At 34.5% G+C, this 27821-nt stretch overlaps 1 protein-coding gene and 1 long non-coding RNA gene across 10 annotated transcripts in view; one reads left to right on the top strand and one right to left on the bottom strand.

The window, feature by feature from the left end:
• LOC126760511 (cAMP-specific 3',5'-cyclic phosphodiesterase) overlaps positions 1–27821 on the bottom strand; it is a 535699-nt gene that overhangs the window by 158247 nt on the left and 349631 nt on the right. The gene's annotated exons all lie outside the window — the stretch shown is intronic.
• On the top strand, positions 11480–13555 carry LOC126760546 (uncharacterized). Its single transcript, XR_007667209.1, has 2 exons — positions 11480–11751; positions 13219–13555. It is a non-coding gene; the product is annotated as an uncharacterized LOC126760546 (long non-coding RNA).

The raw sequence follows: 27821 nt of genomic DNA, 5'->3' as shown, positions 1-27821 counted from the left end.
AATGAATAATTTCATAACATTTGTGAAATCAAAAGAACTTGCAACGGTACAGAAATAAGCATAAAAAGTAAAAGCAACTCTAATTTGATACCACAACGTCAGTATTGAGTTTTCGTTGCAAATTCATTGCCTTTATTGTAATTAGGTATTGCTTTGCTTCCTTACTTGGCTACGCTTTAGTTTTCAGAAAATGCAAAAATATTGTCTTTACCAGTAAAACAACTTTTATGAACACATACACATACATATAAACAGTGTTGCATAACAGTTCACATTGTATTAAAATAGACGAGAAATATGTGACGCTGCTGCGACACTTGCCACACTAGGTAAAAATAGCATCCTTGAGTCAATGCACAACAATGCAATAAACGCTGCTGCAGTGCTATCTGCTATCTGCTATCTGCTAAAAGCTAACTGCCTTTAGCTCTTTGCGCAACACTCGAGTGCAACCCTTTACACTTAATTTTGCTTTTTCACATTTCGCACGAACCGTTACGGCGCGCCACGACGCCCAGACGTTGCCCGTGTGTGTTAGTGTTAGTGAAACTTCATTTGCGGCAAATGAATGTACGTTAAGCAGTTGAAGAGCGTTGCAGCCTTTTGGGCGCTTTAACATATTCCAACAGTTATGTATGCCTGTGTGTGTGTATGTGTGTATATAAGTGCAGCGCTCGTTGTAAATATAAGTAATTTCTACTTTGGCACGTCAACAGCGCCTTGAGTGTGCGCTGGTGTTTGTGCGTGTGTGTGCGTGTGCCCTGCTTTCTAATTTCTTTCACCACTTGAACTCATGACTGTCTGCCCATTGTGTGCCCTACCTATGTGAACTTATCTCTGTACATTCGCACGATTATTCATGAGTTTGCCTGTCTCCTTTGTTTAAATAAGGCAATACTTGTGAGCACGAGTGTATACATGTATGTGTGTATGTGTGTTCAAGTGTGTTTGCATTCAGTTCGTGTACATTTCTGCTTGCCGCCTTTATAAATATGCGTTAATGCGCTTAATTTTATTTTAGCTTCTTTATTTTCGCATCAATTCTATTTTGCCCTGCCACAAGTAGGTAGGCTGGGTGCGCCTGTATTGGTGTGTGAGTGTGTATTTTGCTTTAATTTTGTCTACTCCAGCATTGGCTTTTGTAAAATTAGAAAATTAATTTGATTTTTATACACTTACTTATGTAAATACGCAAGTATATTTGTGTGTGTGCATGTTTGTGTGCGCTTACGGCGTTCTGTGTGTGCGTAAGCAGCGCTATTTGCCTGTTATTGACGTTCACGCCGTCACTGGCTTCAATGACGTCACTGAATTCTTCGAATTTTCACACAAAGCGAAAGCATTTAGCCTCCGCTTCGTTTCTCCTGCATGCGCTGCCTTTGACCATTGAGCCATTTTCCGCGGGGACGGACCCATCCAATTTGGTCGCAACTTTATTGCTACGCTTTCGAGTGTCACACGCTCGCTATATGCCGTGTAACGGTATGTGCTCGTAAGTTTTTATGCTCGCATCGTGCATCGTGAAAATGTCAGTAATTTGCATAAATATTTGTTAGCGCGGCAAGAATTTAAAGGCGAGCAAAGTTGCCAACCAAGGAAAAGTTTCGAATTGGTGCAAAAGCAAGTAGCGCGCCGCGACATGAAAGGGTTCGTCGCCGCCGCCATTTGCGCTTTAAGTGTTGTGCTTGTATGCATGTGTGTGCTTGTGTGAGTTAGTTGCTTGGCTATTTGGCCGACCGACATCAATACAAGTAGGTTAGGGCTGACCAGCGCAACCTTTGTCACTGCTTATGACGTGAGTTGAGTTTATTTTTAAGCTCACCAAACTGAAGGCTGTTGCTAACTTGAGTGTAATAAATTTGGAAAAGTTACAAACAAAGGTTGCCAAAAATATTTGTGCTTCACTTTGAAAGGATTTTAATTGGATAGCAAAATATTTATATTTAGATTCTCTGCATGACAATGGAAAATAGAAGTATTGTTCGAATTATTGATTATAAAAACATTTTGGTTTAGAAATAAATTTGCAGAAAAATAATTGGTTGCAAATAACGCTGAAAATAAATTATGTAGGATTTATTTCAAATGAGCTTAGAAATAAATGTGGCTTTTGGTAGGCAAGTGATTTCTCATAATAATTATCGATATTTATATTTGTAGCTACATTTTATAAGGAAGTTTGTATATCAAGGCGATCAATTCGTTCGCTAAAAGTTTTAAAGGCAATATTTTTTGAGAAAAGTTACTTTTAAAGACACTGACTTTTAAGAAAAGTCACAGGTAGTTAGAAATACATATCAGGTCACCATGGTTGGATGTCATTACAGTATTAACTGTGTGGATTATGTTGCGGAATGTTGTAGACTTCGAAACTTTGACAAACAATTCCACAAGAAATAGGTTTCGCCAACGTCGAGCAATCCATATATGAGGTAGAATTTGATATTGAAATGAATATTGCTGAAGCGAATTATAAAAATAAAAAGAAATGTTAACTCCGGCTGCACCGAAGCTATAATGGCCTTCACAAGTGCATTTCTTATAGCTTAAAAAGGTATGAAAAGATATTTTTTCTTTCTTTATTCAGATATTAGACGGTTTATATGGGAATTATAAGCTATAGTGTTGCAATTTGAATAATTTCTTCAGCTATTAGAGCGACTGCTTAGATAATAATGTATGCAAAATTTTGTGAAAATACCTGGTCGAATAAGAAAGGTTTCTATACAAAAGACTTGATTTCGATCGTTCAGTTTGTATGACAGCTATATCATATAGTGATCCGATCAAAATAATTTCTTCAAGGGTTGTATCGCTGTTCTAGCCCATAATCGGTGCCGAATTTGGTGAAGATATTTCCTCAAATGTAAAAGTTTTCCATACCAGGACTTCTGTTCGATCGGCCATTTTGTATGACAACTATATGCTATGGTTATCCAGTCTGAACCATTTGTTCAGAGATTATACCTTTGCCTTATTCAATAACCCATGCCAAATTTCGTGAAGATATCTCCTCAAATAAAAAATTTTTTCATACGGAGACTTCAATTTGATCGGCCAGTTTGTATGGCGGCTATAAGCTATTGTAATCCAATATGAAATTTTTTTCGGAGATTGCTCCAATATTTTAAGCAATAAACCGTGCCAAATTTCGTGAAGATATCTCCTCAAATAAAAAGTTTCCCATACAAGAGCTTGATTCCGAACGTTCAGTTTGTATGACAGCTATATGATATAGTGGTCCGATAACATCGGTTCTTGCAAGTGAGCATTTTTTTGGCAAGAAAAGCACGTAGGTCAAATTTCAGATTTATATCTCAAAAACTGAGGTTATTTACAGCTTGAAAGGATAAAACCATTAAGCCGACTTAAGTTGCTTTGCCAAACTTTCAAGCATATGTAATTTCAAATACACGTAAGTATATACATATATATATAATGAAATGATTTTGTTAAAAGCGCTTGTCATCACGAAAATCTGCCTTCATCTATTTTACAACGTTAATTGGATGTCTCTTTGATTATGACATGCACCATTTCGTTGAGCGCATTTATCATTAAAGCGAAAAGACAAATATGTATGCACATACACATAAACACATTGTATACAAATACATACAAATAAGTGAGCCACGCTTTAAAAAAAACGCCACTGTTTTGCTGCTTAACCGTTTGGCATTTTTAAATAAATTTTTCTCTGTCATTGCACCCATGTAATACCCATTTAAGCGTATTTCAACGAGTGTGTGTGAATGTGTGCGCGTGTAAATGAAAAAGTATTATTATTATTATAACTTTGTGTTGCGTGCTTCAATTAATTTTTTATTCCATTCCCCCTTTGTGCGCATGGATTCAATGATTGCCTGAGCTGTGGTCCGCTGTGTGAGTGCGTGTGTGTGTGATGCCTTATTTATGGCGTGGCGGCGAGTCGACTGCTCGATCACACATTACACACACACACACACACATACATGCATACAAATACATTAGCCCCGCTTTCTTGTTACAATCATAATTTTTTCTCATTGCTCTACTTTTTTTGCGCTCGTTTGGCGTTTTTGTTGTGCTATTCGGCCACTACAGCTGATAAGAATTGTTTACTTTCTACACTTTACTGTTTTCACACCGCACTTTGCCCGCGATTATTTATTAGCGCTCGTCAGTGGCGCAGCTACTTGGGCCACTGCAGGCGGGGTACTTGTTAAGTGATATTGTATGGAGCAGCTTGTATAGTATTGTTGTTGTTGCTATTGTTTAATTTTAGCTTTTGTCATAATTTATGGTCATAAAAGTGTGTCACTTGAGTATATTTAAACAGCGGAATATAGGCGAATAGAGGGTCTCATTATTAATTGCTCAGTGCTCTTCATAAATTTCTACTTTTTTACATTTTTATATACTCATGTACTATATATATATATACATACATAGTTATGTAAGTGGACTTGTGTAAGTATGTAAGTAGTTGATAAATTCAATATACTTTTTACGTGTTTGCCTTTACATTGTAAATATTTGAGCGACATTAAAGGGAACGACCCGAAAGTGTATTGTTTGTAAATATTCAGTAGAAAGTAATTTTTAGTAAAATATTTTGTAAAGTTTTGTTGTGAATTTTTTAAAACAAAAATATAATATTACTACTTGCTTACACATTAGCTTATATTTATATATATATATATTTTAACAGAGTTGCCACCTAATTTAAAATTTAAAAATAGATACAACCTAATTCAACTTCAAAAGTATTGTTATAAGTGGAAAAGTAAGGAAAAATTGTTTATAGGGTTGCCACTTTAAAAAAAAATTCATATCTTAAATAAATTGTTGAACATCCTTTGCGCCTACCAAGGTAAATTGAAAAATTCTTACAGTGTTGCCACAATTTAATACTAATTTCAATCAGAAGAATAGATATAACCCAATTCAACCTCAAACCTGTTATAAGTGGAAAAATTAATAATTTTTTTACAAGGTTGCCATTTAAAAAAAATTTAATTGATTAAACAGCTTACTGCACATCTTTTGGACCCACTAAAGTGAAATTAAGGATAAATTAAAATGCTTACAGTGTTGCCACTATTTAAAACTATACCTAAAAGCATAAAAGAACTTAATATTTATAGAAAAAAATTTTACGTACGATAATGGCTGATTATGATCATTAAAGCAGAAATTAAGAATATAAGATATGTATGACAGAGTTGCCACCTTTTTTAAATTTTAAGTTTACAAAAGAACTTGTATAGCATAATGAACAAGTTTTACGAATAGTGAATTTATAAATCCTTACAGCAGACTTTTCTGCGGTGTTGCCACCATTCCGAATATTTTATAATAAAAAACATGAAATCAGTAAAAAAATTTAATATATGAAAATAATATTGAAAGAAGATAACTATGTATGTACATACATATATTTTTAAAAGTAGAAATTTTTTTAAGAATAAGGTTGCCACCTAAAGAATTAAAAACAAAACCACAAATAACACTTGAAACAATGTAATAAATAATTAAGGAAAAAAGCTTTTCGAATTATGTAGGCACACAAATCATAAAATTTTAACTCAACAGGGTTGCCAAATTAAAAAAAAATGGTTATCAAGAATATTTAATATTTGAAAATAAAATTGCAAAAACATACCTTTGTGCATATATTTTAAATAGTAGAATTTTTTTTTTAAGAATAAGGTTTTCACATAAAAATAATAAAAATATGAAATTATGTATGAAAGGAAACAAAATACAATCTTAGGTAAATAAACCTACCGCATGTTAAGAAATTGCCGCTAATTGGTTAAACTAAATGCTTTAAAATAATTTTGCAAGGAAGAGGTATAGATAAGATAAATAAATTAAGAAAAATAAATATATGTATATATATATAAATATGAAAAATTATTTTTGATTTTATGATTTTTAAATAATATTAAGTTTGCAACATACAAGGTCTGTCGCAAAAGAAATAGGACTGTTAAAAAAAAACAACAAAAAAATAATATTTTTCAAAAGTTATATTTTTTTATTCAAAGTAGTTTCCTTGTGCTTCGATACAGCGTTTAGCCCGGTCAATTAGCATTTCAAATGAGTGGTTCAAGGTCATTTTTCGGAATGCTCTTGAGAATATCGGTCGTCGCCTTTTGGATAGCTGAAATGTCCTGAAACCAGTGTCCTTTCATGGGCAAATGAAGTTTCCCAAATAGGTAAAAATCACAGGGTGCCAGATCAGGTGAGTAGGGTGAGTGATTAATGGTTAATATGGAGTTTTTTGTCAAAAAATCAGTGACAAGCGTCGACCGATGACACGGCGCATTATCGTGCAACAGGCGCCAGGACCCTGCCTCACGGTATTGTGGTCGAGCACGACGAATTCATAACACCAAAGTAAAGCACAGCATTAATCGTTTGGCCAGGTGGGACGAACTCTCGGTGTACAATACCCTCGGAATCGTAAAAACAAATCAGCATTGTCTTTATTTTTGACTTCTGAAGACGACCGACTTCTGATCGTCACAGAGGTCCTCACGACCTTCTTGGAATCGCTTAAACCACTCACGCACATTGCTACGGGATAGGCACTGATCACCATAAACTTTTTTCATCATTTGAAATGTTTCAGTAAACGTTTTCCCAAGTTTAAAACAAAATTTAATAATTGCTCTTTATTCAAAATGCATTTTACGACCGATGACCAAAAGCTGCTGTCACTTTTTGATCGATAACATCGATTGTAGTTATCCAATTGTCTTAAAATTTTGACGAAACGTCAACAAGAGATCAAATTTTTTATTTCATATACCCACCAATAGGTGGCGCCACCAGAAACAGTTATATTTAGAAAGTTCTGTTTTTTTGCGAGACCCTGTATATGTAAACCAGATTTTTTTTTTGAATTTTTACGGATTCTCGAGAGAAGAATGGAACTAAATTTGCATGGCACTACCGAGAAAATCGTGAAAAAAAGCAAATACGTGAACACTTTGAGAGCAATCCAACGGAGTAAATCGGGAAAGATCTAATGATTTGCAAATCTAGTGACTTATACAATTCTAAGATATATGTATGTATATATACATATGTATATATACATATGTAAGTCCACGCGTAGGCAAGTATTTGCTTTTAACTGCACCGAAAGTTCTGCTCTCAGACTTTGTTCACCTAAAGCGACGGTGCTATCAACTTATTCGAAATTCAAAAGTAAATGTATTTGTGTGTGTTGGTGTTGGTGATTGTGACGCGCGAAAGTAAGTTGTTGAAAATATTTTAAATTAAAATAATTTAATTTGAAATTGCCTGACGACTCTTTGGCAGTAGCAACCCACTCGCCTATATATGAACACATGTATGTGTGTACGCATATCCGTGTGTACGCAAGTATACATATGTGTGTCTACGTAGCACGAACATTGCCGCTATTAAAAATGTTATTTGCGCTTGCAGAATTTTTAATGAGACAGATTTTAATGTAGAATTGCTATTCACCTGAAAAGCAGCATATATACATACAAGTTACCGTATCGACGTCAAAGTGAAAGTAAATTGTATTATGAGCATATTTTGAGGCGCACGAAAATAGCATTAAGTGTGTGATAAATTGATTTTGCGCTCTTAAACGGCAATAAGCGGAGTGTGGCCGAAGCGAAGTCACAGACGAGGGCATTTTTTCAATATGTACATATGTATATACAACATACATTCTTATATATATATATGTGTAGTCACATAAAATCAGTGTCACTTCTTTATTATTCTGCTAACATTTTAGAATTTTTTTAATAAATAATTTCTTGTCTTCGCTAGCTACTTAGACTAGCTGTTTGTATGTACATGTGTGTATATTATATTGAGCTATTCTTACATGTACTTTAGTATGTAAGTTTATACCTTAAATGCCACAATTGTCGTCATTCATTTCCCTACCCTCTGCGCCACTGACTATAAATATAAATTGCCTTAAGCAGTTACACACACATATGCACAGCGATACTTTGGAACGCCATGGGTGGTAAATTCTCTTTCTCTTTATTAGAAATTGTACTGAAAATGTGAATTTACAATGTAAGTGTCTACTTAAATGTATATATGTATGTATGCTAGTATCTATATGTATATTTGTATATATGAGCATATTTAGTAAGCTGAGTAGATTTGGCGATGGCTGTATGTCTGCCCAACTAGTTCCTCATCGTTTGAGGTATTGAACTGAAATTTCGCCTTTTCCATTTCTCCCCAAGAAGCTGCTCACTTATCGGAACCCCGCTGTTATTGGAACTTTATAGCATAAAGCTACTATTGCTTATTGGACCTTCATAGCATTTAGCTGTCATACAACGTGGCCGATCAAAACTAAGTTCTTGCATAGGAAACTTTGCTAATTGTCAAAATATCTTCACAAAAATTGCTACGAAAGATTGTTACAAACAGTGGTATCATTTCCGAAGAAATTGTTAAGATCGAATGTCTAAAGCCTACAGCTGCCTCACAAACTGATCGATCACAATCAAGGCCTTCTACGATATTTGTGAAGGCAGTTCTAGCTAGATGCAAATGAAGCAGATTTTTTCTTGTTTTTAATTTTGATTGATCTACGCCACATAGCAAAACATAAATAGGTCACCCGCAAACGAGCGAGAGGGAGGGAGTGGGTATTGGAATACGTATATTTTGCGTTGGTTTTTGGAAAATGTGGCAAAATACAAAATTCGTACATAATATCACTTGCTAAATATTATCTGAGCTTTGTGACTGGAAAAATAATTAATTTTAAGTTCCTTACTAAATTCTTTATAGTTCACATGAGTAACGAGACGGATGACTCCAATGGACCGCCAGCAAATAAAAATTTACAAACCTACCTAAGATTAACTTAAAATTAGTTTGAACTATTTTTTTTTTTTGTTTGGAAATTTTTGAAAATTCTAAAGCAAGTTCTCACCATAATCCGGCCTAAGTAACCGGAACGGACTAGGATTTTTATCTAGCCAAGGACTATCAACTCGGCATAATTTCTCAAAATTACTTCAAAATGTCTTCTGCCGCTACAATAACAACAACTAAGAGGATTTGGACATATCGTTTATGAAGATTTAAGAATTTGATCCCTTTACGATCGGTTTATCACATAAGAAAGCAATGAAAACCAAATTATATAAGGTCAATCTACTGACACAGCTAAGATATGCGCCGGATATGAACACCAGCTATTTCTTCCAGTGTTCAAATCTAAAAAAAGTAGCCGCTAAAAAGAAACCGTAAGGACAGAAACCTATTGTGAAGCGATATACCAATCCGTCGACCAAAATTGGTATGGACAAGTTTAAAAATCGCATTTATTGACTACTAAAAAGTCAAAAATGTATGCAATGGAGTTGTTCCGAAATTTCAAATAATTTTTGAGGTTAATTTGGTGTTTCGAATTGCAAATTGATTCAACAAACCAATGTACGAATATAGAAGTAGGTAGCTGCGGTGAACAAATGGAACGAAGCTTTTCGCTTTAAGACTAACATACATTTATAATTTTCGCATACGAGTTATATGTATATCGTCACCTAAAATCCAAAACAACGTATTATCAAAAAAATCAAAATTGAGCCTTTTGTTGCTTACGACTTACTAGATCTTATTATACAGATGTATGCATAAAATTTTAAGCTTCCGCTACCAGCTATAACCAATATATAACCATTATATAACCATTTTATAACTTAAAATTTTGTTTCAATATGAGTGGTTTCTATTATATCGAGTTTCTTTTGCTTGCAAGCTTGGGAAAAGTGTTGTCACACTTAGGAGACGATACACATATTAAGGTGGTAGTAAGGTTAATTCGAGCGAAAAACGTATTTTCAATAATTTTTTTAAAGATACAATCAATATTTATTTATTTGTATAATTATAGCATAATTATATGATATTTAAAGAATATTCTGTGAAACTTTCATAGAAAAATATTAAAAAATGAGCCAGTGACAGAGAATCTTCGCAGACCTTCCAAAAAAAAAATTGATTCGCGGTGAACCGCATAACTCATGACTGGATCATTTGAAATTAAAAAACCAAAATGATTTGACTAGTTGATAAGTTTCCTCAGGTAACGCTGTCGAGTTTTTTTTCTAATGATTTTTCAATTTTTTACAACGCTCGGAACTCAAAATATTTATTTTTCACCAAAAAAATCAGAAATTTTGTTGTTTGAAAATAAGTTAAAATTGAAAAAAGTGCAAAATTTCAAAAAGATGGGTTCAGTAAATTTTGAGCTACAGAGTTCACCGGCTTCGAAAAAGTGAAGTGTGAGAAAACCGCGTTTAAAGTTTCACAGCCGCTCACAATCAAATCGGAGGGCGGAGACTTACAAGTGTATATCTCCGTCAATTTTGCTTTAATTGCTCTCAGAGAATAATCTTAAGATATTGTACATTAATATAAAATAAAAAAAATAAAAATGCGAAAAAAATAAAAAATACCTTACTACCCCCTTAAATGAATGCAAGAGATGTTGAGTGGATGGTTAAAACTGCCTTTTGTTGGTATACTAAGATAGAAAAAATCAGCAAAATTATGAATTATAAATGAGCTGCATTAAGCTTAGAAAAGAGGGAAACATTTATTGATATTTTTATATTTTTTTGTAGAAAAAATATGAGATCTTCGAGGAATATCAAATCCAATATGGATGTACGAGAAGAGCTCATTTGAGAACAACCAGAATTATACATCATTTTTTGCAACCAAGAAGTCAAAGGAATATCAATTACAAATATGTATATGGCGACCCATCAAGTGATTTAAGAATTATAACTTTAACCATAATTGCATGAACTGTTTAAATATGACATTGGCTTGCGACGATACCTTCTTACATACATTCATAGTAATCTTACTTTTGCAACTTCTACTCACATTATGCGCTTTTACTTAAATGAAAATCATGTGGTTGCTTACGCAGTTGTGTGTGTGTATGTGCGACAACACTCCGTGACGATTAAAAACTGCTCAGCAATACCACACAGTCATTATAATCGAGTTTATAAGTATTTTTTGCACGCCAATTATGACGTCATAGCAGTAGCAGCAAGCACGGCACACAATAAAGAAAGAACTGTTATGGCAATGTCATATACACACACACATACACATTAGCATAATAGTAATAGCGGAGTGCATATAAGCGGCAATGTTGAAATTAACGTCAGCAACAATAGCACGCGCTCTCGAGTGCCTCCACCAATAACAGTAACAGTAACAGTAACAATAACAATAACAAAAGCAATGGCAATAATGGTAATAATAGCGAACGCTAACTACTGTAATCAAAAGGAAATCGAGGAAGTTGAGCAATTGCTGCGTCAACTTGCAAATTTTCATGCAACTACTAGTTTGTTTGTTTGTATGTATGTATGTGTGCCAGCAGACAATAAAAATAGCACTCGCAGCGCACACTCGCACGTAAGAATTAAATACTTAGTAGCCGAGCTTGACGATATCACAAGCAAAGTATTATTTATTACCCGCTTTTTATAGCTGCCAAGACACAATTTTATTGCTGCGCTTGAGTGCAGTGCGCGGTTGCACCTACCTCCGGCTGCGGGGCTTATTCATGCCTAATGGGTGAATAATTTGTGTTTAATTTTTATTAACCTGGATTAAGGTGACTTGCTTTAGATAGTGCCGGCAATAAATGTACTTATTATAGTTTGCAAAAAAGAGAGGTGGTGTATTGTAAAGATATACAAGGTGGCAACTCAGGTAATTTTCTTTTGCAGAATTATTCATTTTTTCGCAACAAATAAAATAATTTAAAATAATGTTGAAAGTGAGTTAATTATAATATTGAGCTTGGAGCGTTCAGACACTGGTGTACAGTGTCAGGTGAGCGCTTAAGGTTTACTTCGCATCTGTTGTCTTATAAGTGGCATGAGAAACGACTATCGATATCTTCTAGGCATATGCATGCGCTGTTATAACTTTTATATCTGCTGTATCAATACACACTTAAGGAAATATTCCTGTATAGAAATTTGGTAATCCGTATTTTTTTCATAATTCCCTAGTCTATAGTAGATATTCAAAAATGTTGCCCTTATATGATTTTTCAAAACTCTGCTTATTTTCGAAGTTATAGTCGTTTTAGTGTCGTGTTTGAAAAATTTTAATTTTAGTATTTTTAAAAAATTCGAAAAGTTAAAAATCTGACTAATTTTTGGTTAGAAAATAGTTAAAAAAATTGTTAATTTTTTTTTGTATTCGACACCAGTTTTCTAATATTTTTCTTTGGCAATCCGATAGCGACATCTTTTTTATTTTTGTTTTTAATTTCTTTGCAGCCAATATGGAAACATGTTGATATTTTTATCGTTTGTAGACGAATTTTTGAAAAAGGCCTAAAAATTAAGGATCCAGTTCAAAATACTCCCTTAAAATTAGTTTCCTAATATAAAATAGTCAGAATTAACTGGAGACGAATTCAGTACCAGGAAGTTGGCGTATTATTAAGTTGATTTTCGAATATTTCTCTAAGCGAGTGAGTCAATGATATCAATATAGTATGATAAACTTTGCTTGCCATTACTTTAGTACTATCGAACTCTCTATTAGTTAAGTAATACCCCGATTAATAGTAATAAGACTCGGACAAAAATGTAACAGATTAAGAACTACAGAAGATATACATTTTAGTTTTGCGAATTGAAAATTAATATGCCACGAAAGCGACATCTTGTCTCCTTTATAATAGATATGGGTATGTTTTCGTACCAAAACTCAAATTCTACGACGTTTCTTTAACTGTCATATTAAAGGGGATAATTTTTCAGCCAAATCGGGATTTTGGACACTCTGACATTTGCCTTCACGAACTGGTCCACAAATTTGCTCTAAGACACATTTAAATCCAGAATCATTTCCAAAGAGGATTGTTATTATTGAGAACAATAATTTGAACAAAACTCCAATTTTAACATATACAGATGATTTTCCTTCAAAATGGAATTTTTCGGATCTAGGTGTACTAAATTTGTTGCTATATTCGTATCTGCAAGATTTTCAAAAGAAAGGAATGGATAAAGGATGTTTTTACTATAACAGAAAACAAAATTTTTTTGTTCGCAGCATAAATAACTACAATTTTCGAATATTTTCTCTCAAATATGGCGAATTTGGCGCCTGAAACAGTAAATTTTGCAAACAAATCATCCTCATTATTTTCATTTGCAGGAAACCTCAGCCGAAAGTCATCGTATTTTAGTGTCAGTTTAGGATGGACATTCTTAGACTCAACGAACATGGCAAAACTAGTTTCACGCTTTGAAAATGGTGATTTTGACTAGCAAAAGGAAGAGCAAAAGGAATCTAAAAACAAGAAGAACTTGCAGAATCTTTAGTAGTGTGGAGTGAAAGGAGTGGAGTGAGTCCACAAAATGCTAGTATAGGGGGTAATCGTATATCTTCAGGTTGGTAATACTTTGAATATAACTTGTACAAATTTTTGTTAAATAAACTTTCAATATAAAAAAAAATCGCATAAATATATGTAGTTATAGACCCAAATGAATTTTTTCTTAGTTTCAGTGTACCATACAAGAAATAGCCGTTTTCGATTCGCACTTATTTGTCTCGTTATCTTTGAGAGTTCAGATTTTCCAGGTTAGGTAAGGTAGAGTGGTTGTCTTAAAACACGCTTGGACCTTTAGGAGGCTCATTGGAATACCACCGGAACTGAAGATCTTTTATATCCTCTCTGAACATCCCTATACTTCTGAAGAAGTTCATCAATACGACCGATAGTTGCGATTCATTATCTATATAGAGCCTTACAGTCGCATAGAAGATGTTTAATAGTCTCCCCCCTCTCTAGACTTCTGCAGTAGTCTTTGTACATTTGGCGCTCCTAGTCTACTAGCATGCCTGCCTATTAGACAGTGACCTATTCACACTCTTACTAGAGTTCTTATACCAATATTTTTAAATTTCAATTGTCGGCATGTGCGATCTATGCTCCTTTAATGCCACGTCTGCTGCTTGTTGAGCAGTGAGGCATTGTTTCTATAGCTAGTTCATCTGCTTCACAGTTCCCATGGTTTTTTACTTTTAGTGATCTCAAAGCTGCCTGACTATCTGTAGATATGAAAATACTCCTTTTTGTGAGTACATTTCTTGTTACAACAAGAATACTTCCTTTGTATACCTATATAGCAGCAACAATCATATTCCACTGTTAAATTAAGTACAAGAGATTATCCCTAAAGTGGCATAACCATTAGCTATTTCAACTCTATTTGCTTATACCAGTTTAAGTAGTGATTTAGACCAGCTGTATGAAAAAATATGGCATTCATACACAACACCATAATAAATTGAATAACTTACTATGAACTAACAATGCCTATCTCTCTACAATAGCCAACTTTTATCTTCAAATTCCACAATAATTTCTATTTCACTAATTAATTTTATGACGAACTCGACCTTGATAAAAATTATAGTGTGTTCTTGATCACCTTAGCTACCTGACAGTCGTGCCGTATTATGCTCAAATGAAATTTATGTAATCCACGATACCGCTAAAGCCGCAATCACTTGAACTCACGCACACAAGCATGCGCTAGAACATTTATATCCCAAAAATTCCGCAACTGTCAGTCAATAACCATATACAAATGTATGTAGGCGAATATATATTTATATACATACATAATTATAAATACCATATACGTGTACATATGTATGTGTATGCCTTCGAAATGAAATTCATTACATTCTTTGCATGTTCCGTGCGCTGATAAAATTTTGATAAAACAGTTGCACAAATAATCGAATGGCGACTGATAAAGGAAAATTAATATTACAAAGATAATTTATTTTGGCTGCGCAGTATTGCCACACTTCACAAGTCTGCTATTATTACTATGCCAAAATTTATTTGTACTATTTTTTCGTTTTATGACATTGGCGTAATAATATTTACCTGACGAGGTAGTAAAAAGCGCTTTGACAACAAAAAAAAAAAAAAAAACCAAATAAAGGCGATACTTTTATTGCATTGCGTGGCGGCGCACTTTTGTTTTTTCATTGTGTTGTGTTACTCACTAAAATTTTCCAAGCTACGCAATGAAAGTGTGAAAGTAGTCGTGTTTGTCACGTGTTCAAAAATATTTCGTTGTTTAACGCGTTTTTCACGTTTTTTGTGAAGTGTCAGCAGCAAGCAACAGTTTCATGTTGTTTTTGTTGCTGTTTTGAAGTGCTACAGTAGCTGCTAATTAATGTGCGGCATTGAAAAATTGATAAGAAGCAATTAGTTTTCGTTTTTATACACAAATAAATAAACACCGTGCATATATATCTACTCATATACGTATGTAAATATAAATATAAATACATACATAGATATTTTTTTATAATTATATAAACTTGTATGTGCACTTGTAACGAATGTTTATGTGTAAATTTGTGTTGCAACGCTTAATTAACTCGCTGACACTCATTCTCCGCCCTCCCACCAAAAATTTCATTCATTGATATCGGCGGTGCACGGTGGCGTATGAGTGCTGCTACGCGCCGTATTTGCTAATTGTTTACTTTGAGTGTTTACATTTCAATGAATTTTAGTTTGCTAATGAAATTATTGCGTTATTCCAAAAAAGTAAACAAACAATAGAATTTCGTTGTTGTTGTTGTTGTTGCTGCTGTGGGAGTAAAAGTTAATCAATTATCAGTAAATTTATGCTGCGTGCAGCGGTGATTGGGATGCCGTGAATCAGTTTTACACACAATTATGTATATATACATACATATGCTACAAGAAAATAACAAAATTCCGGAAGAAATAACAGTTTGCGACTAGTATCGTTTGACTAAAATCGAACTAGACTGAAAACTATACGTTTTATACCAGTTTTTTTCGAAAATATCGCTTGTTCAGTCAATAAAGCATCAATAATGTTTCACAGTTGACCTAAATACGCATAAAAATCGCGCTTTAGGATATAAAATTAACATGTCGGTTTTGAATATATTTGGAAACTAGTACCAAATAAGCTTATTTTTGGCTGAAATCTGAGAATTAACAAAAAATAAGAAGTATTTTCGATAACTTTTAATTCAACTGGTCGCTTTTGAACTAGTATCAAACTAGTACCAAAAAAGCTTATTTTTGACCGAAATCTGAGAACCAAACAAAAGTAAGAATAATTTATAATAGTCGCTTTTGAATATATTTAAAACTAGTATCAAACTAGTACCAAATAGGTTTATTTTTGACCGAAATCTGAGAACGAAGCAAAAGTAAGAATAATTTATAATAGTCGCTTTTGAATATATTTAAAACTAGTATCAAACTAGTACCAAATAGGTTTATTTTTGGCCGAAATCAGAGAATCAATCAAAAGTAAGTAGTATTTTGATAACTTAAAATTCAACTAATCGCTTTTGCATCTATTTTGAACTAGTATCAAACTAGTAAACTTTAAATTTAACTAGTCGCTTTTGAATATATTTTGAACTAGTTTATAACTAGTGCCCAATAAGCTTATATTTGACCGAAAACTGAAAACCAAGCAAAAGTAGCAAGAATTTTTCTTAACTTTAAATTTAACTAGTCGCTTTTGAATATATTTTGAACTAGTATCAAACTAGTACCAAAAAGCTTATTTTTGACCGAAATCTGAGAACCAACCAAACGTAAGAATAATTTTCGATAACTTCAAATTTAACTAGTCGCTTTTGAATATAGTTTGAACTAGTGTCAAACTAGTACTACCAAATAAGCCTGTTTTTGCCCGAAATCTGAAAATCAACCAAAAGTAAGCAAGATTTTCGATAGTTCAAATTTAACTAGTCGTTTTTGTATATATTTTGAACTAGTAACAAACTAGTAACAAACTTTTTTTGGACGATATATGACAATCAACCAGGTAAGCAAGTATTCCGAAGCAGAAAAATCAGCTGCTTACGATTCGTACCAGTTTTAAAACAGTTAGTTACATTTACTACAGGGTGCACCCAACAACATTATAAAGTAATACAGTCACATGGTATATGCAGATGTTCGTATAAACAAATAATTATAATAATATTTTAGTTTAGCCATCGTTGGCAATGCAGCAATTTATTTTGAAACGTGAAGTGTTTAGCTTAAATTCGAATCAATTATTAATTAATTATGCAGTTGACTGTTTAATGCAGATAGGCGTGAAAACGTAATGACAAAATTTTTGGGTAAATATTATCGAAAGCAATTAATTTAGAATTAGTAAGTAAGTATTGGAGAAACGAATTGTTCACCGCTTAAGAATTTTAGTAATAATAAGCGTGATGTAATGTTCACAGCTTTATGTGATTTTTGGTGGAGTTTTGCAACGAAAAAAGCTTTGGACGACTATAAAGGCAGAAATAGACGATTTATACCAAATGTTGGGCTGACAAACTGAACGATCGGAATCAAGTCCTGGTATAGGAAACTTTTTAATTTGACGCGATATCTTCTAGAGATTTGGCATGGGTTACTATTCAAGATAATATTAATAAAAAAAATAATATATTTATCAAGAAAATATCCAAAATTCAGGTCCATAGTCAAAATAACGTCCTTAAATTATAAATTCTTATCACATGCCCAAAACTCTTTATTTTCGACTTAGCTCACTTTAACTTATGTGGCCATAGAAAAGAAGAACTCCTGTGTTCGAACTTATAAATTGGCTTAGTGGCCAATACAAAATTGCACATGCGTTTAATTTCCATTCTACTCATTTCGTTTGGAAGTCTGACCTCCCAAACGTGGGAAGCCAAAAAGGAAGTCTGGCTTTCTTGTGGTAGAACTCAAGAGGATATAAGACCACCGATCCGCTCCCATCCTACTGACAGCGATTCTGGGGTACCTTTTTTGATAGCTCGTCAACTTTACAATTTCCTGCGGTTCCGCTGTGGCCTGGCACCCATACCACTTTCTTTACAAAGACACTCGGTGCTATTGATAGCGTTGTTAGACACTCCTTAACCAACGCTGAACGCAAAGTTAATGAGTTCAATCGCCGCTCTGCTGAATAGTCAGTTCTCTGAAGGAGGCTGCACTACGGAGCAGTAAATCTATTGCCACTTTAACGATTGCAACCTTGGCCTGGAAGACACTGCAACCAACGGCTTTATTGTATTCACACTAGAGTTCGGTTTGGCGGTTTTTGACTTCATATCGGATAACCTGGATCATGGATCATGCAGTTAGTTCAAAAGGACGAATTTTCATTCAGTTTAAGGAGTGTGGCTCTAAAGAAATACATTTTTTAATAAATTTTATTACTTATATTATTTATTCAAGATTAATTCTGAGACAAATTATTATAATTTCAAAAAGCCTATTCATAACCTTGATGTGAAAAAACAAAAAAAATTATTGCAACTTTCCACTAGCCTTCGAATTCACCTTGCTCTAGCTGCACAGCGCAGACATTAACTTCAACTCGCTGCCAGCGAAAGGTCAACAATGATAAGTGGTGTGCAATATGCACAGCCGCACATGCGATCAAAAGCAGTAAACTAGCGGCGAGATAGTGCCGTTAACTTCCATTATCCAGTAGCTGTCATGACAACAGCCAAAACACTGAGGGCAACACTAAATGCCATGCTGCCAGCTATTGTAACACAACTCCCGTAGACACACTCCAACACAAACACACACACTCTGACATGTGCAACGATCGTCATGTTATGAAGCTAGCTGACGGAAATCTTAATTTATTTTCATTTATACATGGAACTCTTTAGCTTGGCTGCCATGCACCTGACTGCTCGCCTTCACCTACATGCATACCTATAAACAACAACACACACATAAACTTACTTGGTAAACTCGCCTTCATTGTCCCGCTGATGCGTGCGACATGGCAGCATACGTCAGTCGCGCTGTAGCCACGAGGTTAACTGAGTCATCGTGTTTTCGTATGCAACATGTCCTAGACACATCTGTATATTAACCGCCAATCGTGCGCACAACCGCCACCAACACCAGCGCCACCACCAGCATCGCCGTCGAGCAGTAAGCAACAGCCATGCAGCGTGCAACAATTTGTGTATGCGGGTAAGCACCTCCGCTGGCAACGCCCATCACCACGGCCCACTTCAATCTCAGCGGTTGGGCAGCACATGGCCGGCTACACATTTTACTCGCTGTTTGTTTTGTTGTATAAACATAGCGGCAGCACTGGCCGAAGGCGTTGCAATTGTAAGCATTGAAGGGCGTGTTGCGGCTTTGATAGTTGCTTGAAATCCTTTCAAATTGCAACAACAATTAACAGCAGGCACTCGCTGTTGGTGGAGGTGGCTTGCGGTGGAGACAAGGCGTGTGCCGTGTGTAGGTTTAGTGCGTTAGTTTCGGAAAGGCACTGAGTGGAAAACTTAAATTAGACTTAGTGCATGAGCCTGGAAAATTAAGGCTGGGCAAATGAATGTTACTTCATAATATATTTGATTTGTTTTAAGGCTTTGGTAAAGGTAGCTTTAAGTTGGAGTTTGTGTGCAAATTTGTAAGCTGTTAAACTGAAGTTTCGAAAATGTTGCGGTGTGATGAGCTTAACTTTCACTGCGTTTTCTGAAATCCTGTTTTTAGAGTGGGTGAGGAAAATCTTTCGAAACGGCTGAAGCAACATAATATATTCACATGAACTTTTTAGTTATATTTAACAGGTGATGATGGTAGTGTCATCAAACAAACAGTCGCCGCATTCGCGACTTGGCTCTCACGTCACTGTAGACAGTCGTAACTTTGAAGTAGTAGATAATTTCGTCTATCTTGAAACCAGAATTAACAACAACATCAGCGTCGAAATACAACACAGAATAACTCTTGCCAACAGGTGCTACTTCGAACTGAGTAGGTAATTAAGAAGTAAAGTTCTCTCTCGACGAACAAAGACCAAACTCAACAAGTCACCTGCTATATAGTGCCGAGGCATGGCCGATGGCAGCATCTGATGAGTCGGTGTTACGAATTTACGAGGGAAAGGTTCTGCGCGAGATTTATGGTTCTTTGCGCACTGGCAACGGCGAATACCACAGTCGATGGAACAATAAGCTGTATGAGATATACGACGAAATCTACATACTATAGTTCAGCGAATTAAGAGACATCGGCTACGCTGGCTAGGTCATGTCGTCCGAATGGACGAAAATACTCCAGCTCTAAAAGTATTCGATGCAGTACCCGTCGAGGGAAGCAAAGAAAGAAAGAGAGAGACATCCACTCCATTGGAAAGACCAGTTGAAAAAGGAACTGGCTACACTTGGAATCTTCAATTGGCATCAAACAACAACAAGGAAGAATGAGTGGCGCGCTGTTGTAAACTCGGCTATAACCGTGTAAGCGGTGTCTGCGCCAATAAAGAAGAAGAAGATGATGGAATACGATTTTTGATACAAATTTTAATTTTTCCAGTCAATCTGAAGTGCAAATTTTTCACAAAACAAGAACTTTTTTGACAAAAAATAAAATTTTGACTAGCTGGATCTCGATGGTTGTACTCATCTATAGTAATAATATTTATATGAAAAGTTTGTCACGAGGTTTTTAAAAAGAGTATATGCGCATAATGATCAGCATTGTAAGCTGAGTCGGTTTAGCTATGACCGTCTGCATGTTTATAAGTGAACTAGTTCTTCAGTTTTTGAGCTTTCGATCTGAAATTGTGATCACGTCGTTTTCTCGCCAAGAAGCTGTTCACTTATTGGAATCGCTGTTACTGGACCACTATAGCATATAGTTGCCGTACACACGGAACGGTCGGAATCAAGTGTTCGTATGGAAAACTTTTTCATTTCAGAACATATCTTCACGAAATTTGACATGGATTATTGTCTAGAGCAACAGAGCAATATCTGAAGAAGTTTTTTAGATTAAAACACTATAACATACAGCTGTCATACAAATAGACCGATCAAAGTCGAGTTCTTATGGGGAACCATTTGTATTTGTAAAGGGAAGTTAGCGTTACGTTTTATCTTGTTTTTGTTTTCAGTTTGCCATTTAAGATAATTATCTTAAAATATAAAAATCTCCATCACTGTCAGAGATTTCTTTTCGAAGCAGTTTCCGGGGATCAACTGCGGACTCAAGATAAGACAAAAGTTTTTAAAATTAATCGTCTTGTATTATATTTACCTCATCAGAAAAAATTTGTTTTTTTCTGCAAATGGCTATAACCTCTTAAACAACAATCTTTATATACATACTGTCATATGTATGTACATATATATGATACATACATAGTACTTATGAGCTTCTGCTCTATTTAATGTAATATTTACAACTTAATTTCCACCAGCAACAGTTGCAACTTCATTTCGCATTTATTGCATTATTACACTTTGATAAATGTTCCAATAAAAATGCTCAGCATATTTATGCAATTATCAACGCAACAATGAGCGCTGCGTTATCAGCACGTAATGGCGCTGCCACCCGCCACCACCGCGGCAAGCAATAAAAGACCAGCGTGCAGCAGTAAAAATTGTGGAGGAAGAAGAAGAGCCGAGCCACGCTTATTGCGCTCACAATATGCAATTAAATGTCTTTGGCAAATGTTTACAGCGCACGACAATTGTCGTCGTCGTTAGCCGTTGTTGTGGTTGTTGTTGGGCGCCTGCGTCCAGTGCCAACGTAATCACAGCGCTTCTGCTTTTGCCCGCAGCGCGGAGCAAGTGAAGGCGGGAAAGAATAAACAAAACAATAACAACAACAGAAAAATGGCACATGCAACAGTGCCGTTAATAAACGCGAATGAGCGCTATTGGCAATAACAACAACAAAGCAAAAGAGACACTGTGTTCAGTACTACATGTGCATGTATTTTTATGTGCATGGATGTGTTGTACGTATGTGTATATGTATGTATGTATGAATGTATGTGTAAGTGTTTAATAGCGTGACATGTGTCGCTGGTCCAGTGCTCGCATTGCATTGCATTTTAATTGTAATTATTGCAGTTGTTATTGTAGCTGTTGCGAAAATGTTGAAAGTGAAATGAAAAAAAACTGATAAAATATATGTAAACTGTTTATATATACATATATATAAATTTAGATTAGTATTGCTGGACCATCAGCTTAACAGCATCTGGTGTGAAAAAGTTGCTTCAGATGACGAAAAAGTATGATCACACAAACAACTTATAATAGAATTGCAGTTCCGGTGACTAACTGTTCGTCCGTCTTCTCCCAGCGGGCAGGGATATTATAGACTTTGAATGAGATTCCTTCCAATGAAAAAATATTTAAAGTTCAAGAGGCAACTGACACCAGTCATTGGGTTTGATGGATGCTCAACTGGTAGTAACAACGGCTACAAGGTCTGACCGGAGATTTAAATCTGGTACCACAGGAAGCAGTTAGCCCTTGGAGTTCGCTCCAATCTGTTGCTGTGGTTTAAACCTAAAGACAGGTAGAATTGAAAATTCAGCAGAGTGTGAAGTCGCACTGCCGGTGGGTGCTAGATCCACAGCATCACAGAGGTTTTAGGTTGGCCTCGAACGCGACCAAGGTAGAAAAGGTGTCCCTTCCAGCTGACCAATAGGAACCAAATAATACTTACAAAAAGCATGTATTATTTCGGGCGCTGATCAACACAGGTATTCACATAAAAACACAACGACTGTTGTTGTCCGTCCATCTGTCGAATTAAAAACCTATAAAGTACCATAACTAAGCTCTGCAATAAGATACAGGACATTTAAATAGTGTGACGATCGGTTTATTGTACATACATAACTCTCGGACCACTTAAGCCAAATCAACAAAATTTTCTCAGAACAAAAATTTTTGTGAACCCTGCTGACAGTGGATGAAATCGGAAAACGGTTTTGTTAAAAATTACTAAAAGTACGATAAATCAATAAATTACTGCATCAGATACATTAAACGTACACGCGAGATGGTTCGAGAGGCTTTATAGAAGGCGACGCCAAAATTAAATTATGGGTGTGGCACCGTCCACCATATCACCGGACCAGTTTCAATGATATTCGATAAATGACATTTTCCTTATATCGCCATGTTATAAAGCGAAAATAGCCGAAATCGGACTACGAGGTGTGTTCAAAAAGTATCGCGACAGTTTGCTGACAGTTTTCTTCGATTGCAGGGGCGTGGTGCATCATGAGTTCTTACCACAGGGAAAAACGGTCAATAAGGAATATTACCTGCAAGTTATGAGCAACTTGCGCGAAGCAATCGGCCAGAAACGCCCGGATTTGTGGAAGAACAAAAATTGGCTTTTGCACCACGATAACGCCCATGCTCACACATCGTTGTTTGTGCGCGACTTTTTGGCCAAAAACAACACACTAATGATGCCGCAGCCACCGTATTCCCCAGATCTGGCCCCCCCGTGACTTTTTCTTGTTCCCTAAACTGAAGAGGCCCATGAAAGGACGACGTTACGCTTCTCTTGACGAGATAAAGACGACATCGAAGAAGGAGCTGAAGAAGATAAAAAAAATGATTTTTTGAAGTGCTTCGAAGATTGGAAAAACCGTTGGCACAGGTGTATAATATCTCATGGGATTACTTTGAAGGGGACAAAATAGATATTCATGCATAAATAAATAATTTTTGAAAAAACACAAAATTCACGATACTTTTTGAACACACCTAGTACATCTGCGCCCACTACGGCTTTGATCATGGCAAGTTGGGAAAGCTTAAACTTGTCAAACTTGTCAAAATTTATTTAGATTGTTCGGTGTCCTAAATGGATGGGTGTGCATATGGAAAAGGGTAAAAAAAATTGAAAGGTTGCCACCTGTTTAAAAATTTCAAAGCGAACTACTTTCAATATTTGTCTGAGCTCCAAGGAATCATAAATATATTAAAGTAAAATGTAAAAAATAAATGAATGGTTGCCATCTGTTTGACAATTAAAAATAAATTTTCTTTTTTTAAAACCGTTAAAACAAATCAACACTACAAACTTTCTAAAATGTTTCAGTTTTATTTCGATGGCGAATCGAAAACAGCCAGTGTCGAATATAGTGCCATCCCCAATGGTATGTGGATTTGGCGGAATAATAAATATTTAAAGCAAGGTATGTTTCATCGAAACTATAAAAACATGTATTTAGTGTAAAAAATCAGTCTAGCAACTTTATATTCTTTTTAAGAGAAATGGAAACCCTTAAAATTCTACATGTAGATACGAAAAAAGGGAAACACCACAATCTGCCCTAACTTCCGTGGGATAAGCCTCGTAAACATGACATATAAGGTTCTATCGAGCTTATAGTGTGAAAGATTAAAGCCCACCGTCAACAAACTGATTGGAACTTATCAGTGTGGCTTGAAAAATCACAATTAACCAGATATTCGATTTGAGCCAAATCTGGAAAATGATCCGTGAAAAGAGGATCGACACACAGGACCTGTTCCCGATTTCAAAGCTGATTTTGAGAGCAGGAGAAGGAGCTAACTTTATGCCGCGATGTCTGAATTTGGCATCCCCGCACAACTAATACGACTGTGTAAACTGATGTTGATAAATAAAAAAAAGCTCCGTTAGGATTGTGAAGGACCTCTTCGAGCCGTTCGATACCAAACGAGGTTTCAGACAAGGCGCCTCCTTATCATGCGACTTCTTCAATCTGCTGCTGGTGCAAATATTTCGAGCTGCAGAACTTAATCGAACAGGTTCAATCTTCTATAAGTGTGTACAGCTGCTGGCGTATGCTGATGATATTGACATCATTGGCCTTAACAACCGCGCCGTTAGTTCTGCTTTCTCCAGGCTCGATAAAGAAGCGAAGCAAATATTTCCTGTCATTAAACAAACAGTCGTCGCATTCGTGACATTGGCTCACATGTTACTGTTGACAGTCATAACTTCGAAGTCATAGATAATTTCGTAAGCGGTATCTACGCCAATCAGGAAGTAGCAGAAGATAAGAAAAAAATAACATCTCTTACAGAAAAAGTCTCACTTGATTCCGCACACAAAATTTAATGGAACTTTTTTGGCGCATAATTTCACTTATCGTTAAAATCGCCGAATGCACTTTATGTACTTCAGAAAGACAAGCGTGTACTAAATAATAATTATTTTGATGTGACATTTTTTGTAGAGGTCACTGACAGTCATACTAACCTAGAAAAAAAAAATATTATATATGAGTGCATTTTTGCACGAAATTTAAATAAAAAGTCTTACTATTTTTTGCCCACATTAGCAAAAAGTAATATTATGTCTGTCGGTGTTTGATTGGTTCATTAGTACTCGCCTAGTGTCGGCGCATTGCAGTGACAAGTCAGCTGCGAAATTGCTTTATTGCAATTGACGTTGACGACACAAACAATAATCACAAATTTCATAAAATAATTGCCATTTTTAAATAAATTGCATTCACACAAAAGTAATTTCAGATTATAAACATGCCGAGTATTTAATTTCTTTTATTATTGATATACATATATGTATATTTACAAATATTTTTTTAAACACGCTTGTCACGCGCACGCACACAAATTCAAATAAAGTGAAAAGGTTATGCAATTGAACTCAAATTTATATTTAATGCAATTGCAGAAACTTCCTGGAAAATTGCTTACAACTTTTTTTACACAAAGTAGAAGTTGTTGTTAGAGTTATTGTTGTTGAAAGTGGAAAATATGACACATGAGAGTTAACTGTGAAAGCAGCTGTCAACTGTCAAAATATTTAATGAATTGTAAAGTCATAAATTTGTTGCTTATAGTAAAAAGTAATTTTGAGGTTAGGAATTTTATGGTTTGGAATTTTACGGTTACGTTAATGTTAGGATGGAGCTGTCTAGTGGAGCTCAGAGATTTAGAAGACCAAAATATCAGAAGCAAATACACACTTTTAAGCTGAGTTCCAAGTTCCGCAAAGTACTGAAAACAAATTTTCCGGCTTGTTAAATCATTCAAACCATCCAAACCACCACCAAATGACTTTGTCCATAACGCACGTTGCTCCAGAATTTAAGCTTAACATATAAGCGTTCAATTTCGACCCATGCAAGCGTGGAGGAGGCCATATCACATCACTTTCCAATTGAGTTGTGATATTGAAGCGGAAGCAATCTCAAAGCGCATATAAGTTGTCAAGCCCATTTTCTTTATTTCTCTTTTATCATGCTCGTCCGACAAATTGGAGTCTGTAGAAATAAGTGAAGTAGCTATAAAATAGTGAAGAAAACAAAAATCCTCAACAAAAGACCCAAAAGAAGAAAAATAAGAAAAATAACACAAAAGTGAAACCATATTCGAAGAATAGTAACATAAAAACATAAATCTTTTCTCACTACTTTTGCTGCCATTCCACAATTTTCTTCGCATAAAACATTCTAATCCCTAATGAGCCCAATAAATGGCAGTAGCATTAAATTACAAATTTAATTGAAAGCCGCTCTCAAACCGCACACGTACACCTGCCTGGTATTTATGGACATTTCCTTTTGAAAAATGTTGAATTTTTATTTTCATGATAAACTCGGTACCTGCATCACATTTGAGCAGGAATTATGAGAGCATAACAAAATGTTGGACTTAAGCTTTTAAGCAGCTTAAGCGGAACGCATTCATCGTCAACAAAAGAGTGAAGAGTAATGATGGTAGGTTGGAAGCCCGAAAGCTGTAGTGATGGGAATTTAAAGGACATTGGCATATTAGTTAAGCATTTCAATACTTTTTTTTTTAGAGTGAGGTAAAATCAAAATGCAGCGGATTTGTGAGTATGGTTGCGCTATAATTCTGATAGAAGTATTATAACTTATTTCTGTGCTTTATATGTTTAAATAATCACTTTATATATTTCTGTGTGAGCTGGAACTCAACGGTTTTGAGTGAGGCTATCTGAAACCAAGGTAAAATAAAACGACAAAAGACTGCTTTTATTTGGAGCACAAGTATCAAGCACCCTGTATATTCAAAATAGCTGACTAAACTGTACACAAAATAAATTTTTGAGGAAGAAAAATAATGTGATTTCACTCAAAAAGTCCTGGCAATTTATTTGCTGGTTTGCTTCTCTTGGATATTGGTTAAGAAGAGGTCCAGAATCATTTTGTAGTAAAAAAATAATATATGTGTATTTAAATACCAGACTATAGTTGAGATAAAGAGATTTAAAGAAACGTACTTTCAAATATTTATTCTACCATTTTTAGTTGTGGAAAAATTTTAAACTTTTATTTTTTATATTTTTATATGTTAAATTAATTTTTTTTTAATTTTCCAATTTTTTAATTATTTAAATTTTTAAACTTAAATTAAAATTTTAAATTTTTTTAAGTTAAATTAATTTTTTTTAATCTTCTAATTTTTTTTAATTATCTAAATTTTTAAATTTAAATGTAAATTTTAAATTTCCAAATTTTTTTAATTTCCGAATTTTTAAAAATTTTGTTTAATACGATTTATTAAAAATAAGAAACTTAATCATATTTGTATATTTGGCAAAAATTTATTTTTTTTTTAAGAAAAGTTCTAAATATTTATTCTACCATTTTTAGTTATTGAAACAATTTAAACTTTTATTTTATATATTTTTATATTTAAGTTCAATTATTTTCATTTAAGTTTTTAATTTCTAAGTTTTTTAAGTTTTAAGTTTTTTTTTAATTTACTAAGTTTTCTAATGTTTTTAATTATCTAAATTTTTTTAACTTTCTAAATTTTTTTAAGTTTACAAATTTTTTTATTTATGATGTCTTAAAAATAAGAAATTTGACGATCTTTGGCAAAAATTGTTTTTTTTTTACATTTATTCTGCCATTTTTAGTTATGGAAAAATTTAAAATTTTATATTTAGTATTTTGAAATTT

The sequence above is a fragment of the Bactrocera neohumeralis genome, chromosome 5 (genome assembly GCF_024586455.1).
Source record: "Bactrocera neohumeralis isolate Rockhampton chromosome 5, APGP_CSIRO_Bneo_wtdbg2-racon-allhic-juicebox.fasta_v2, whole genome shotgun sequence".
NCBI classification, from domain to species: Eukaryota; Metazoa; Arthropoda; class Insecta; order Diptera; family Tephritidae; genus Bactrocera; species Bactrocera neohumeralis.
Note: the sequence above shows the minus strand (reverse complement) of the source record. Positions and strands in the feature narration are given on the sequence as shown.